At 40.9% G+C, this 6,000-nt stretch overlaps 1 long non-coding RNA gene across 1 annotated transcript; it reads right to left on the bottom strand.

Annotated features, from left to right (window-relative positions):
• Nucleotides 1-513: 513 nt before the first annotated feature.
• On the bottom strand, nucleotides 514-3,546 carry LOC112696316 (uncharacterized). The gene is made up of 2 exons (XR_011861958.1): nucleotides 3,155-3,546; nucleotides 514-2,025 (listed from the first exon to the last, which is right to left on the bottom strand). It is a non-coding gene; the product is annotated as an uncharacterized lncRNA (long non-coding RNA).
• Between the last annotated feature and the right edge of the window lie 2,454 nt (nucleotides 3,547-6,000).

Below are 6,000 nucleotides of genomic sequence, written 5' to 3'. Positions count from 1 at the left end.
AACAAAATTAGTGGTTAAAATGTGTAACCACTCAATATAGCTCAAAAGCTCACAAGGTATTTGTTCTTTAATCTTCTATGTTCCATAAAAATTATTCAAGCAAGTTTAAAAACAATATCCCAAATCAATTCAATAGAATGCCCTTGAAACAAAATTCTTGAAAAATTTTGTTGTTTTTCACCAAAATTATTTCCTATATGTATATATGTTGTGATGGATGCAAATTTTTTCAAAATTTCCTAGTTCTTTTCCTAATTTTCAACAAGCAAAAAGTAACATGAACAATTAGGATCAAAGTAAACTAGCCATATACTATTCACATCATCCACTCACAATCCATATCTATACTATATACCAAGCAATATAAAGTGCAATATGTATACAAATAACAAAATGAAAGCGCAATACTAAAGATAACTAGGAACAACTTTTATATATATATATATATATATATATATATATATATATATATATATATATATATATATATATATCAAAGTAAAATGTGCATAAGTCAAAGTACTAAAGATATCTACAAAAAGCATAATAAAGACTGAAAATAAACTAAATGACAAGTGTTCAGGAGAGAATGTTTACACCCAAAAATAGTAGATCCTCTCCCACACTTAGATGATGCACGGTCCTTCGTGCCAAAGAATTGGACCGGAGTAATCAACTCTGCGAAGCTCCACATCTGGCGGTGGTGGGTGGTGATGATGCTGATAGACAATAATGGCACTGGAAGGCTGTGCGGTGGGCTCGACTGCCAGCTCCTCAACTGCCTTGTCAGCTGGCTCAACTGCTGTCTCAGCTCTCGGCTTAGCTATAGGTTCTTGCTCATCAACTCTCTGAACTGTATCCTCCTCAACTGTGGGCTCCTCTGCTCTCTACTCCGGGGGCTCGATTGCCTGGCCAGCTTCAGCTGCTGGCTCCTCCGGTATTAGCTCCTCGGTCTCGGGCTCATGCTCTGGTGTATCCGGAGGAGGTGGTCCAAGGTCTCGACCCTCGAACTTCGCCACAATCTACTGGAAGCGGCAAGCGTTGCGGCGCTCGTAGTGGTGGAAGATCTGAATGATCTCCCGGCCCTGCCCATAGGGTGTCTAAGGTCGGGGTGTAGGCACAGGAGGTGTAGGAGGTGTTGAGGGCTCTGGTGCTAATAGGGGCTTAGTGGTCTTCCTCTTCTTTTGTGGTGGTCCCTCATAGTCGCCGTATGGCAGGAATGGCTGCTTGCTAATGAAAACAGACGTCTTGTCTGTCAGGCGCCTTTCTACTCCAGATAAAGCGGCTAATCTAGTGATCATCGATGGGAAGGGAATGTTGTACTTTTTCTGTTGAGTCACCTTTCACATCGAGTCTCTAATAAGAGGAAGAACGGAGATCATCTTCCCTTCCAGAATAGCCCAAAGCAAAACTGCCACACGGACCCTAATGTGCGTGGTATGCGTGCTTGGTAGGATATAGTCGGCAACGATCTGTTGCCAGATCCTTGCCTCAGGATTTAGGTCAGTGCACGCGATGCTCTGTGGGACCGCATTGTTTTCCCTGTTATACTCCCATTTGGCATCAGGTGTGCCAATCTTTTTCAGAACAACGTCCAATGACAGCTTGCCTGATGTCAATTCCTTCACTATCTGAGGGTAAGCGTCACGAGCCGGAGGAATATGTGAAATATCTAAGAGGGCCTCTAAAGCATGATCAAAGGTGTCCAGTGTGACACTTCTCATAAAAACAGTTGGGGCGTCCCTCTTTAGGAGATTTCTGTAGAATTCTTTGACCTGGTGTTCATTTATTTCCACCGAGTCGAATTTCACGAATCTCCAATGGCAAAAATTTAGTCTGTTTTGTATTAAATCCGCATATTTCTCCGTTAAGTTCAACTTCTTCTTGTAGTGAAAGGCTTTTGATTCTATTTTCTTATACTGTTCTTGGGCTTCTGCATTAATGAACGTGTCCGGTTGTGTACTTGGAGGCCCAGGAGGAGGACAAGCCAAAGGATTGGCTTTCTCCTTTCCTTTGCGAGGCATCCTGAAAAAGACAAAAATAGAATACAATTCAGGAGAAGTAGATAGAAATCACAGAAACAAAGAGGAATAGTCAAACAATTCAAGTAAGAACCAAAAAGGTAAACAAACACTCAATTAGGGGAAAGCATATATAAAGCAGTCAAATGCTCCAAAGGAAATGTATTTACACTTAATCAAGTAACTTAAGTAACAAATGAAAGAATGAACAAAAATTAAAGCATATATATGACTTAGGTGTGACAATGCAAGTGAATTGAACCAAGACTTGGTCATTCTCTAATCATGCCTAAAAAAATGTAACCAAGTTTAAACCAAAAACTGGCACTAGGAGAATATCCAAGTCGACAATGATAGCATGCACTTATTCATGTTCAGAGGTGGAAAACAATCAAACATATACAACCTTGTTCAATAAAGCAATCAGTTGAAGAAGTTCAATTTGGATTGCTAAAAAATTTAAAGGAGCAATTAGCTATCTATGTGATCAGTTATGTCAAAACAACATGAATAAGTTATAACCACAATTCACTCAACAAACATTGTATGTACTACTGCTAATGGTACCAAACAGATTTCAAAATTGTAGGTTTAAGGCTGGTTTGGTGTTTAAGCAAAACAAATAAGCAGAAAGTACATACTCAGAGCATCCACTAAAGTATGATATGCACAGCAAAAATTGACACAAACAACAATAATCACAGTTCTAGCTTCCAAGTTCAGTTTGATGTTCAAGAAGAAATTGCACAAGGTACATAATCATAATTCAAGCTCAAGCATCATCAAAATTAATAGAAAACTGCACAAATATGAATTAAAATGCCGAATGAAAATAAAATTCAAAGCACATGTTGATCAGACAAGAGAATCAAATAAAAAATAATCATTCACGCAATTTGTCAAGCATATTATGTGCAGAACCTAAAAGCAGCATTCACAGTTCAGTTAAAGCAGCAATCAAGCCAAAGAAAATCAAAACAATCAGCCCAGCATCAGACATTCAATCCAGAAAACAAAAATCATATAGCCTAATGCCACCTAGTTACTAGAACAGGGATTTAAAAAAATGCAGCTAAACAAGGAAAAATGAAATAGAAACAGTAAAGAGCAGGTTACAGGGAAGAAAATGGAACCTGTAAAGCAGAAGGAAGAAGAAGAAGAAATGTGGGCAAGGTAGAGAGAGTTCGTAGTGGCACAGAGGTCCGCTGCTGCTGGTGGCTACTCGCCAAAACTGGAAGCGCGCGCTAGGGCTGCTGGGCGCGGTCTGTCGTGGAGACAGAGGAGAAATGGGAAAAAATGGAGAAGGAGAGGAAATGGTGAGAGAGAGGACGGGTCGGCAACGGCGGGGTGGTCGTCGGCGGTGTAGCGTCAACGGAGGTGGTGGGAAGTGGTGGTCTGGGTGGTTGGGCTGAAGGTTGGGGTGGGAATAGGGCTATGGTGCTGCTGTGCTTTGGAAAAAAGAAAGAAGAAAAGCAAAGGTGGGGATGGGGCTTGTGAAGCGCGACTGTCCACTTTTCGAATTAACGTTCGAAAAGGGTCGTGTGCGTACGCACAGGGTAGTGTGCGGACATACATAAGGAAGACGGAAGGGTATGCATGTGGACAGCAGCGTGCGAGCGCTGCAAACAGAAGGGATGTCGCAGCCTATGCGGGCGCACAAGGGTTGTGCGCGCGCACAGAAGAAGAAAAAGGTGGGGATGTTCCCACGCACAAAGGGTGCGTGCGCTGCGACCAGAGGAATTGTCACAAGCTGTGCGTGCGCTCAGAGCTATGCGCACGCACAGGTGGGGTTTTTTTTTTAAAAAAAGGAAAAAGGGAGGAGTGTGTGCTGGCACGCAAGGTGTGCGGGCGCACAGAAGGAAAAGAAGGTAGTGTGCACATGCACAAGCCGTGCGCATGCTGTGAACAGAGGGAGTGTTTAGGAGTGTGTCTGTGTGCACATTTATGTGCGTACGCACAGGGACGGAAATACAGGGGAACTGTGCGCGCAGACAAGGCTGTGCGTACGCACAGGTCTTTATTCTTGCAACAAAAATTTTGCCTCTAAGGCATCAAACATGACATCCAAAACAGGTTTTCAAGTCCCAAAACATCATAAAACTCGCAAAAACACATTATTTCACTAAAATTGACTAACAACCATCAAAATAAAACTAACCAACCAAGCAAATAACCAAGTATTCAAGCATTAAAAGCTAAGAGGGAGAAAGTTAGAAGGATATTACCATGGTGGGGTGTCTCCCACCTAACACTTTGGTTTAAAGTCCTTAAGTTGGACTTTTGAGGAGATCCTTGTTAGGGTGGCTTGTGTTTCCACTCCTCCTTGAATCTCCAACCAAGTTTGCTATTGATTTGACCTCCGGGGTCCCAAATGAATTGCACCAAACTCTTGAGAGATTTCAAGATAGCAACTAGGATCCATAAGTGTTGACTCCTCAAACCAATTCCCGGATCCCATACTCTAATCTCTTGTTCATCTTCTCGTTGATCTTCATTGTTTCACATAGATGAACATTGCCTTGAATCACTATGAACACACTTGTGCACTCCCCGGAATCCAGTAGATTGACTCTTGCACCAAAATTGAGCTCCAAATGTCAAATTGGCCTTCTTGATGAAATTTCTATACCCTCGCCAATTAACATTCTTCTCTCTACCATCCACTACTCCAAGAAAAGTTTGAAGTTAACAATCCATCTCTAAGATGACATATTGATGCGGGCCTAGAAAGCTTGTTGGTGAAATCTTCACCCGCTCAATCTGCTCTTGCACAAGTATCTTCACCTCTTGGTAACCAAAATCTTCCTCAACTTCTTTTGAATCTTCCTCATCATCACTCAAGTCAAAAATTGGAGGTTGTGTGAAGTCCACATCAACATCTCCTTCAAATTCAAACAAGGGAGGCTTATGAATGTTATTGGAGGGATTAACCAAGTTGGACAAAAAATCTTAAATGATGGAATCCTCTTTATCAATTCCCACTGATTCTTCATTTGTCTTCTCTTTTGCTTCATGTTGTGACTTGTCATCTTCTACTTGATTTTGTAATGCTTCGCTCACTCCACACTCTTCATTTTGTTTCACACATTCATCCACTAGAATTTCTTGGTTATGGCATGAACGTAATGAAGCTAACCGGTCAAGAGTTTCCGCTAAGGTAGACATGACTTGTTCTTGCTTCTTCTGGAACCCTTGTTGTTCTTGAATTAGCACGAAAAGTACTTCTTGTGTGGCTTGATCCATATATGAAGATGAAGATTGAGGTGATGAAGGTTGACAATCAAACTCCTAAGGGTAAGCGTTTTGGTTTTGTACGTAGTGAGGCGTGGTGTATAGAATTGGTGACTATAAGGATAAGTGTTTGGGTTCCATTGGGGTGCATTGTGGTGATGGTGTGAAAAAGTCATGAACAAAATATAAACAAAAACCTACTAACAAAAGCAAACAAACAACCAAAAAGTGCTATTTACTTAACATATTCACATCAACCAAAAGATATAACACCAATTGCATTCCCCGGCAACGGCGCCAAAATTTTGACGAAGACGGCCAAGAGCATAGGTTTGGATTTTTACACTAAAAATAGGATTGACGTTGCAAGTATAGTCCAAACCCAACCATTGATCATCAATCAAATTACAATTCTAAAGTTATCACAATTCAATACAAAATTAACCGAGAGTAGTTAAACCACAGGTCGTTCACCCTAGGAATGCAATTGAGAGTGTTACGCTTTTGGTTGTGAGGGCAAAACGGGGTAGTTTCCAAATCGAAGAACGAAAGATTAAAAGATCTAAGAAATAAAAGAAGTAAGCAATGATCAAAATTGATATTAATGCAAGTAAAAAGGGGATAAGATCAAGACTCGTGAAAATGCTATAAATGCATAAAAGGGACTTTGACTTGGGAATGAGGTTCCAAGAAATCCCATCATTGTCATAACCACAACTATGGTAATTATCATGAGTTAGTCTCGCTT

The sequence above is a fragment of the Arachis hypogaea genome, chromosome 6 (assembly GCF_003086295.3).
Source record: "Arachis hypogaea cultivar Tifrunner chromosome 6, arahy.Tifrunner.gnm2.J5K5, whole genome shotgun sequence".
NCBI lineage: Eukaryota > Viridiplantae > Streptophyta > Magnoliopsida > Fabales > Fabaceae > Arachis > Arachis hypogaea.
The sequence above is the reverse complement of the archived record's forward strand: the minus strand, read 5'-3'. Positions and strand labels throughout refer to the sequence as shown.